General features: G+C 39.0%; 1 pseudogene; it reads left to right on the top strand.

Moving 5' to 3' along the window:
* The first annotated feature begins 808 nt into the window (after positions 1-808).
* Positions 809-936, top strand: LOC132369394 (U2 spliceosomal RNA; annotated as a pseudogene).
* The last annotated feature ends 9,611 nt before the right edge of the window (positions 937-10,547 follow it).

The following is a 10,547-nucleotide window of genomic DNA, read 5'->3' as shown; positions in this document are numbered from 1 at the left end:
TTTGTAAGAGTTTGAGAAGGTTAGGTGTTAGCTCTTGAGAAATAAGTGTATTCTGTTGTTTTTGGATGGAATGTCCTATAAATATCAATTAAGTCCATCTTGTTTAATATATCATGTAAAGCTTGTGTTTCCTTATTTATTTTCATTTTGGATGATCTGTCCATTGGTGAAAGTGGGGTGTTAAAGTCCCCTACTATGATTGTGTTACTGTCTATTTCCCCTTTCGTGGCAGTTAGCCACGAAGTTGGAGTGAGGAAAGGCCAGCCGCACGAAATTTGACACACTCCAGTACGTTGCAGCATTATGGATCCAAGTCTCTTGAGAGAACGGGAGCTGTTTAAAAAATGAGCTCTTTCCACTCCTGTAGTAGAAAAACGTTCTGTATCTTCTGAGTCATCTTCATCATCATCAAAGAAGAAGAAAGCGAAGCTAGAACATGGAGGATCATCAGGCTCTAAACAAAATTCTGGGGACTTCTCTGGTGGTCCAGTGGTGAGGAGTCCGCCTTCCAGTGCGGGGGATGCGGGTTCAATCTCTAGTCGGGGAACTAAGATTCCCACGTGCCGCGGGGCTACTGATCCTGCGTGCCTCAACTACTGAGCCCATGCGCCTCAACTAGAGAGCCCGCGTGCCACAAACTGCAGAGCCCACGTGTTCTGGAGCCTGCATGCCACAACTAGAGAGAGAAAGCCTGAACGCCGCAGCTAGAGAGAAGCCCACATGCCACAGTGAAGATCCCGTGTGCTGCAACTAAGACCTGAGCCAGTCAAAAATAAATAAATAAACAAACCCCCCCCCAAAAAAAAAAATCGCTTCTCAGCCTTTTGGCTAAGATCAAGTGTAGTATCTGTTCTTACCAGTTTAATAAGTTCTTACCTTATGTATTGAGGTGCTCCTATGTTGGGTGCATAAATATTTACAATTGTTATATCTTCTTCTTGGATTGATCCCTTGACCATTCGGTAGTGTTGTTCTTTGTCTTTTGTAATAGTCTTTATTTTAAAGTCTATTTTGTCTGATATGAGAATTGCTACTCCATCTTTCTTTTGATTTACATTTGCATGGAATATCTTTTTCCATCCCTCACTTTCAGTCTGTATGTGTCCCTAGGTCTGAAGTTGGTCTCTTGTAGACAGCATATATATGGGTGTTGTTTTTGTACCCATTCAGCCAGTCTATGTCTTTTGGTGGGAGCATTTAATCCATTTACATTTACATTTAAGGCAGTTATCGATATGCATGTTCCTATTACCAGTTTCTTGATTGTATTTGGGTTTGTTATTGTATTGTTACTGTAGGTCTTTTCCTTCTCTTGTGTTTCCTGCCTAGAGAAGTTCCTTTAGCATTTGTTGTGAAGCTGGTTTGGTGCTGCATTCTCTTCGCTTTTGCTTGTCTGTAAAGTTTTTAATTTCTCCATTGAATCTGAATGAGATCCTTGCTGGGTAGAGTAATCTTGGTTGTAGGTTTTTCCCTTTCATCACTTTAAATATGTCCTGCCACTCCCTCTGGCTTGCAGAGTTTCTGCTGAAAGATCAGCTGTTGACCTTATGGAGATTCCCTTGTATGTTATTGGTTGCTTTTCCCTTGCTGCCTTTAATATTTTTTCTTTGTATTTAATTTTTGATAGCTTGATTAATATGTGTCTTGGCGTGTTTCTCCTTGGATTTATCCTGTATGGTACTCTCTACGCTTCCTGGACTTAATTGACTATATCCTGTCCCATATTAGGGAAGTTTTCAACTCTAATCTCTTCAAATATTTTCTCAGTCCCTTTTTTTTTCTCTTCTTCTTCTGGGACCCTTATAATTTGAATGTTGGTGTGTTTAATGTTGTCCCAGAGGTCTCTGAGACTGTCCTCAATTCTTTTCATTCTTTTTTCTTTATTCTTCTCTGTGGTAGTTATTTCCACTATTTTATCTTCCAGGTCACTTATCCGTTCTTCTACCTCAGTTATTCTGCTATTGATTCCTTCTAGAGAATTTTTAATTTCATTTATTGTGTTGTTCATCATAGTTTGTTTGTTCCTTAGTTCTTCTAGGTCCTTGTTAAATGTTTCTTGTATTTTCTCCATTCTATTTCCAAGATTTTGGATCATCTTTACTATCATTACTCTGAATTCTTTTTCAAGTAGACTGCCTATTTCCTCTTCATTTGTTTGGTCTCGTGGGTTTTTACATTGCTCCTTCATCTGCTGTGTATTTCTCTGTCTTCTCATTTTGCTTAACTTACTGTTTTTGGGGTCTCCTTTTCACAGGCTGCAGGTTCGTAGTTCCCATTGTTTTTGGTGTCTGCTCTCAGTGGGTAAGGTTGATTCAGTGGGTTGTGTAGGCTTCCTGGTGGAGGGGACTGGTGCATGTGTTCTGGTGGATGAGGCTGGATCCTGTCTTTCTGGTGGGCAGTACCGCATCTGGTGGTGTGTTTTGGGATGTCTGTGAACTTATTATGATTTTAGGCAGCCTCTATGCTAATGGGTGGGGTTGTGTTCCTGTCTTTCTAATTGTTTGGCATGGGGTTCCCAGCACTGGTGCTTGCTGGTCGTTGAGTGGAGCTGGGTCTTAACGTTGAGACAGAGATCTCTGGGAGAGTTCTTGCCAACTGATATTACGTGGGGCCGGGAGGTCTCTTGTGGACCAATGCCCTGAACTCAGCTCTCCCACCTCAGAGGCTCCCGCCTGACACCCAGCCAGAGCACCTAGACCCTGTCAGCCCCACAACTGCTAGTGCTGGAGCATCTCCTGCAGAGGCGCGGGGGTGGCTATGGCTCACCATGGGGACAAGGACATTGGCAGCAGAAGTTCTGGGAAGCACCCCTTGACATGAGCCCTCCTTGAGTCCACCACTAGCCCCACCAAAATAACTCCTACTCTTTTTTATCATGCATGTGTGTGTGCGTGCACACACACATTAAAAAACACATAACATGAAATCTATTCTCTTAAAAAAGTTTTAAGTATACATTACAGTATTGTTAACTGTAACCACAAAATTGTACAGCAGACCTCTAGAACTTAATCATCTTTCGTGACTGTAACTTTATACCCATTGAACAATATCTCCCCCTTTTCCCTGCCCCAACTCCAGTCCCAGGTCACCACCATTCACCTCATATAAGTGGAATCATGCAGTATTTGCCCTTCTGTGACTGTCTTTTTTCACTGAACATAAAGTCCTCAAGTTTCATCCATGTTGTAGCAAATAACAAGATTTCATTCTTTTTTATGGCTAAGTAATGTTCCCTTGTATGGATATATTACCTTTTGTTCCTCCATTCTTCCACCATTTGACATTTAGATTGTTTCTACTTCTTGTCCACTGTGAACAAGGCTTCAGTGAATATGGGAGTGTAGATATCTCTTCTGGATACTGATTTCAGTTGTTCTGAGTAAATACCCAGAAGTGGAATTGTTGGATCATATGATAATTCAACTTTTAATTTTTTTGTGGAAATTTCACACTGTTCTCCATAGTAGCTGCCTCATTTTACATCCCTATCAACAGTGCACAAGGCTTCAGTTTCTCCACATCCTCACCAACACTTGTTAATTTCTTTTTTTTTAATAGTGGCTATCCTAACAGGTGTGAGGTGTCTCACTGTGGTTTTAATTTGCATGTCCCTGATGGTTAGTGATGTTGAGCAACCTTTCATCACATATTGGCCATTTGTATGTCTTCTTTGGAAAAATGTGTATTCAGATCTGCCCATTTTTAAATTGCATTGTTTGGGGTTTTCTTGCTATTGAGTTGTATGAGTTCTTTATATATTTTGCATATTAACGCTTTATCAGGTATATGATTTGCAAATATTTTATCCCATTTGATTTTCACTTTGTTGATGGTTTCCTCTGCTGAGCAGAGGCTTTTTAGTTGGATGTAGTCCAACTTGTTTATTTTTGCTTTTGTTACCTTTGCTTTGGGTGTCCAATCCAAAAAGATCATTGCCAAAATTGATGCCACAGAGTTTACCACCTATATTTTCTTCTAGGAGTTTTATAGTTTCAGGTCTTACATTCAAGTTTTAATCCATTTTAAGTTAGTTTTTGTGTATGGTGTAAGAAAGTGGTCTGGTTTCATTTTCTTGCATGTGATTGTTCAGTTTTCTCAGCATCATTTATTGAAGAGATTGTTCTTTCCACATTGTATAGTCTTGGCTCCTTTGTTGTAAATCAATTGACCATATATGCATGGTTTCATTTATAGGCTCTCTATTCTGTTGCATTGAGCTATAAAACATTTTTTATGCCAGTACCATACTGTTTTGATTAATATAATTTTGTAATATAGTTTGAAATCAGGTACCATGATGCCTCCTGCTTTGTTCTTCTTTTTCAAAAATGTTTTGGTTATTCAGGGTCTTTTGTGGTTCTGTACAAATTTTAGGATTGTTTGTTCTATTTCTGTAAAAAAATGCCATTTGAATTTTAATAGGGATTGCATTGAATCTGTAGATGTTATGATCCAGCCATAAAAAAGAGAGAAATGCTGCCATTTGTGACAACATGGATGGACCTTGAGGGCATTATGTTAAGTGAATAAGTCAGACAGAGAAAAGACATACTGTATGATCCCATTTATAAGTGGAACCAAAAAAAAAAAAACACACACATATAAAAACCAAGCTCATATATATAGAGAAGAGATTGGTGGTCACCAGCGATGGGGTTTACAGGGGTGGAAATGGGTGAAGGGGATCAAAAGGTACAAGCTTCTGGTTATAAAATAAATAAGTCACGGCATGTAATGTACAGCATGATGGTTAAAGTTAGTAATAATACTGTATTGCATATTTGAAAGTTGCCAAGAGTATAGATCTTACAAGTTCTCATCACAAGAAAAAAAAAGCTTTTAATTATGTATAGTGATAGATGTTAACTAGACATATCATGGTGATCATGTTGTAATATATACACATATCAAATCATGATGTTGTACACCTGAAACTAACATATGTCACATGTCAATTACACCTAAACTAAAAAATTTTTTTAATTGCTGAAGGAAGTTATTCAAGCAGAAGGGAAATGCTACCAGAAGTCAACTTAGAGCACCAGGAGCCAAGAAAAAGAAAGAGAAATGGTAAATATCGGGGTAAATATAGTAGACTCTTCTGTCCTCTTGAGTACTTTAAAATACATTGCAGGGTTGAAAGAAAAAAATTTGAATATTATCTGATGAGTTTTCAGTGTGAATAAATATAATACATAACACAACTATAGCACAAAGTAGGGAGGGTAAAGGGAGTTATATGGTGGTAAGATTAATGCAGTCCATTTGAAGTGACAAAATAGTGATGCTAAATAAACTCTGAAAAGTGAACTATGTATATTGTAATCCCTGGAGCAAATATATATATATATATTTCTATGTATGTATATGTATATGTAGACAGAAGGATAGTCAAAAACAAAATAGATAAACTACAATATTAAAAAAAAATTCAGGGGCTTCCCTGGTGGTGCAGTGGTTGGGAGTCTGCCTGCTAATGCAGGGGTCACGGGTTCGAGCCCTGGTCTGGGAAGATCCCACATGCCGCGGAGCAACTAGGCCCGTGAGCCATAGCTGCTGAGCCTGCGCGTCTGGAGCCTGTTCTCCGCAACAAGAGAGGCCGTGACGGTGGGAGCCCCACGCACCGCGATGAGGAGTGGCCCCCACTTGCCGCAGCTAGAGAGGGCCCACACACAGCAGCGAGGACCCAACACAGCCAAAAATAAAAAATAAAATAAATAAATTTATAAAAAAAAAAAAAATTCAAATAACCCAAAAGAAAGCAGAAAAGGGTGAGCAGAGGAACAAAAAAAAAAAAAGAGGAAACAAACAGAAAACAAATAATAAAATAGTAAATCTATATCCAAACATATCAATAATTACATTAAATGTAAATGGTTTTAACCAAGGGTTAGCAAACTTTTTCTGTAAAAGGGACAGACAATAAATATTTTTGGCTTTTTGGACCATATGCTTTCTGTTTCAACCAGTCTACTAGGCCATTGTAACATGAAAAAAGCCATAAACTATACATAAATCCATAGGCAGGCCAGAGTTGTCCCACAGGTCATAGTGGGATGGCAAAACTGTTTTACACATCAAATAAAAGACAGAAATTATCAGAATGGATAATAAAAATACAATGACCAAACTACATGCTACCCATAAGAAACTGACTTGAAATATAAAGATATAGGTAAATTAAAAGCAAAAGTACAGGAAAAGATATTTCACGCAAACACTACTAAAAAGAAAACTGGGATGGCTATAATAATATCAAAACATACTTCAGGGCAAATAAAATAACCACAGATAAAAAGACATGTATTTTGAATGTCTGTTGTTAGGTACTTATTCATCTGGGATGTCTTCATGGTGAATTGACCCTTTTGTCATTATATAATGTGTCTTTTTATCTATGGTAATTGCTTTTATTATCCATTCTGACAATTTCTGTCTTTCATGAAGTTAAACGTACACTTATCATACAAGCCAGATATCCCACTCCTCGGTATTTACCGAAGTGAAATGAAAATCTATGTTCACACAAAAACCTATACACAAAGGTGTATCGCAACTTTTCCATAACTGCCAAAAATGGAAAACAGCCCAAAGGTCTCTCAACGGGTGAATGGAGAAGCAGACTATGCTACAACCATACGATGGAATATTACACAGCAATAAAAAAGGAACAAACTACTGAGTCAATGTGGATGAGTGGCAAGTGCATCATGCTAAGGGAAAGAAGGCAGACTCAAAAGGGTATGTACTGTACAACTCCATTTATATGACATTTTTGCAAAGACAGAAATATAGGGACATCCAATAGATGACTGTTTGTCAGGAGCTGGGACATGGGGAAACTTTGGGGGTTGCAGAATTATCCCATATCCTGGTTGTGACTACTCAACTCTATACTTCTTTCAAAATTCTCAGAATTATACACTAAGATGGGTGGTGTTTACTTAAGTTTTAAAGTGGGAAAACACACACGGTGTGCCTGGGAGGAAAAGGGTGGGGGAGGATCTGGCCCCGTGCATCAATCCCTTTTCTGTTGCTATACTGCACATGCTCTGAGCCCTCACCATGTCCCAGATGGGCACGTGATTTCCCCAGCTCTGGCATTCGCACCCAATGCAGGACCTCCCTGTAGACCCCTAGACTGTGGGGGCTCCCAGGGCAGCGCAAGCTTGACAGCTGTGTAGTCCTCCTGGCTTGAAACAGCAGGGGTTCATTGCTCAGCTTCCAAGAATGTGTTTGCTTACAACCCACCAGGAGACCAAAATGAGAGCTCTCCAAAGCAATTTTATCTTCGGTTTCCGAAACAGTTTTGCCATCCCTTTATAGAACCAGCATGAGACTAAGAATGCATACAATCACAGTAATGGGAAAGCAGAGTGGGTGAAGCCAAACAGCCCTGAGACTCCTCACCAAAATTTACTTTAGGTCAGGTTCACCCTCATCTTTTGCCCACCTTCCGTGCTCTCAACAAAAACTCTGGTATCAGACCAGTGCTTGAAAGGAGAACTGTATTTTCTCTTGCATGGAGTAATTTCTACCCAGGGATATTTCTGCAGCAGTTTGTCTAGCAAATTCATTTGTCAAGCAAATTAAAAGTAGCTACTAAAGAGAAAGACAAATACCATATGATATCACTTACATGTGGAATCTAAAATATGACACAAATGAACCTGTCTATGAAACAGAAATAGAATCAGGGACATAGAGAACAGACTTGTAGTTGCCAAGGGGGAAGGGGGTGGGAGAGGTTTGGACTGGGAATTTGGAATCAGCAGATGCAAACTAGTATATATAGAATGGATAAACAACAAGGTCCTACTGTAGAGCACAGGGAACTATATTCAATATCCTGGGATAAACCACAATGGAAAAGTATATGGAAAAGAATGTATACATATGTATAACTGAGTCACTTTGCTGTATAGCAGTAATTAACACAACATTGTAATTGAACTATACTTCAATAAAAAATAATTTTGTTTTAAAAGTAGCTGCTAAAAATGCAACCCTCTGCTGCTATATACTTGTGACTCTGATGAATCCCTCTTGCGGCCTGAAATCTGCTAAGGGCAGTTACCTTCTCCATGGCTCCCCAGTGACCAGGGAAGATCCCAGCACACCTTAGGCTGCTAATAAATAGAGGCTGAATTAGTAAATTGATGAATAAACAAATATAAAGCCATTCTAAATTCGTTTCTTTAAAAATATATCTATTAAAGAACAGAATGTATTTGTCAAATGGCTCTTCCCAGCATAGCTGTGGCTGAGGACACAATGAGAAAAATAAATTCTTCTGATGGACAAATGGAGGGGAAATCATTTTTTTTTAATTGAAGTATAGTTGATTTACAATGTTGTGTTAGTTTCAGGTGTACAGCAAAGTGACTCAGTTATACACATATTGAATATATACATTCTTTTTTATAGTCTTTTCCATTATGGATAAAGAAGATGTGGTACATATATACAATGGAATATTACTCAGCCATATAAATAGAATGAAATAATGCCATTTGCAGCAACATGGATGGTCCTAGAGGTTATCATACTAAGTGAAGTAAGTCAGAGAAAGACAAATATCATATGATATCACATATGTGGAATATAAAAAAAGATACAAATGAACTTATTTACGAACCAAAAGCAGACTCACAGACATAGAGGAAAATCTTATGGTTCCCAAAGGGGAAAGGGGGTAGGGGAGGGCTAGATTAGGAGTTTGGGACTAACAGATACACGCTACTATATATAAAATAGATAGCCAACAAGGTCCTACTGTAGAGCACAGGGAACTCTATTCAATATCCCGTAATAAACCACAATGGAAAAGAATTTTTAAAAGTAAAAGAAAAATTTTCTTAATTTTTTTAAGTTAGGCTGTTAAAACGATAAGGAGCTTCCCTGGGAGCTAAGCTGAGAAGCCCCTCTATTGCCGGCTGATGAGGTGTGAGTGCAGCCCCTGCAGAGTGAGACAAAGCAGGGTGGCCTGTAAGGCCAGGACTGCTAGGCAATGGGCCCTTCCAGGACCCATGTGCAACTTAGAGCCACTTGCCGGAAAAATCGTCCTAGTAGACTTTGTTAGATTAAGACGCTTTACTGCCATCTGCTGGAAATTTATAATAAACATACAAACCTACCAAGTGAATGGCACCTCCTTAGGTGTGGAGCTATAGTATAACAACCTGTACTTATCCCAAAGGACAGGCTCTAGTCACAGGCACTGCAGACACCAGGAGGGCCCATGTGCACAGCACAGCATCTGACCATTGGCACAGTAAAGCCACGCACCCCCTCACCATGTATCCAGATCCTTGCTAAGTCCAAGAACAATAATGACATGGGGTAGGGGGGTGCAGTCCTCATGATATAGCCTTTGCAAAAACAAAAAGTCCTGGAAAAATTAACTTTAAATAGATTGAGATCATAAAACTGCAATTATACTATACACTAGAGAGAAGTCAGACCATAGAGGAATGGATAAAGAAGTGAGATAGATAGATATATATATGTGTGTGTGTGAGTGTGTATATATATGTGTTTGTACACACACACACACACACACTCACACACACACAATGGAATATTACTCACCCATGAAAAAAGAATGAAATAATGCCATTTGCTGCAGCATGGATGCACCTAGAGCTTATCATACTAAGTGAAGTCAGAGGAAGACAAATACCATGTGATATCACTTATACGTGGAATCTAAAATACGACACAAATGAGCATACTTATGAAACAGAAACAGACTTACAGACATAGAGAACAGGCTTGTGGCTGCCGGAATGGGGAGCGATGGATTGGGAGTTTGGGAATAGCAGATGCAAACTACTATATAGAGAATGGATAAACAATAAGGTCCTACTGTATAGCACAAGGAACTATATTAAGTATCCTGTGATAAACCATAATGGAAAAGAATATGAAAAAGAATGTATATATATGTATAACTGAGTCACTTTGCTGTACAGCAGAAACTAACACAACATTGTAAATCAACTGTACTTCAATTTACAAAACTATTAAAAAAAAAAACAAAAAAAAGAAGTCAGACCAGGCCCAGATATTAACCATGTCTTTTTTTTTTTTTAACATCTTTATTGAAGTATAATTGCCTTACAATGGTGTGTTAGCTTCTGCTTTATAACAAAGTGAATCAGTTATACACATACAATATGTTCCCATATCTCTTCCCTCTTGCATCTCCCTCCCTCCCACCGTCCCCATCCCACCCCTCTAGGTGGTCACAAAGCACCGAGCTGATCTCCCTGTGCTATGTGGCTGCTTCCCACTAGCTATCTATTTTACATTTGGTAGTGTATATATGTCCATGACACTCTCTTACATGTCTTTTATTTTCTGTATTCTGATGGTTTGACATCTGCAGCCCACTCTGGAAGGACTGCCCCTCCTAGGGATGGCCAATGCCTAAAGATAATAAACAACTTACCTGTGAGTGTGCTTTTCAAATACAAGCCAACCAAGCCAGAGCCCACCACCTCCTCTATCGGGCTCTCACAGGACTTTCACACCTGGGCTAC

Source organism: Balaenoptera ricei, chromosome 7 (assembly GCF_028023285.1).
Source record: "Balaenoptera ricei isolate mBalRic1 chromosome 7, mBalRic1.hap2, whole genome shotgun sequence".
Lineage (NCBI taxonomy): Eukaryota > Metazoa > Chordata > Mammalia > Artiodactyla > Balaenopteridae > Balaenoptera > Balaenoptera ricei.
The sequence above is the reverse complement of the archived record's forward strand: the minus strand, read 5'-3'. Positions and strand labels throughout refer to the sequence as shown.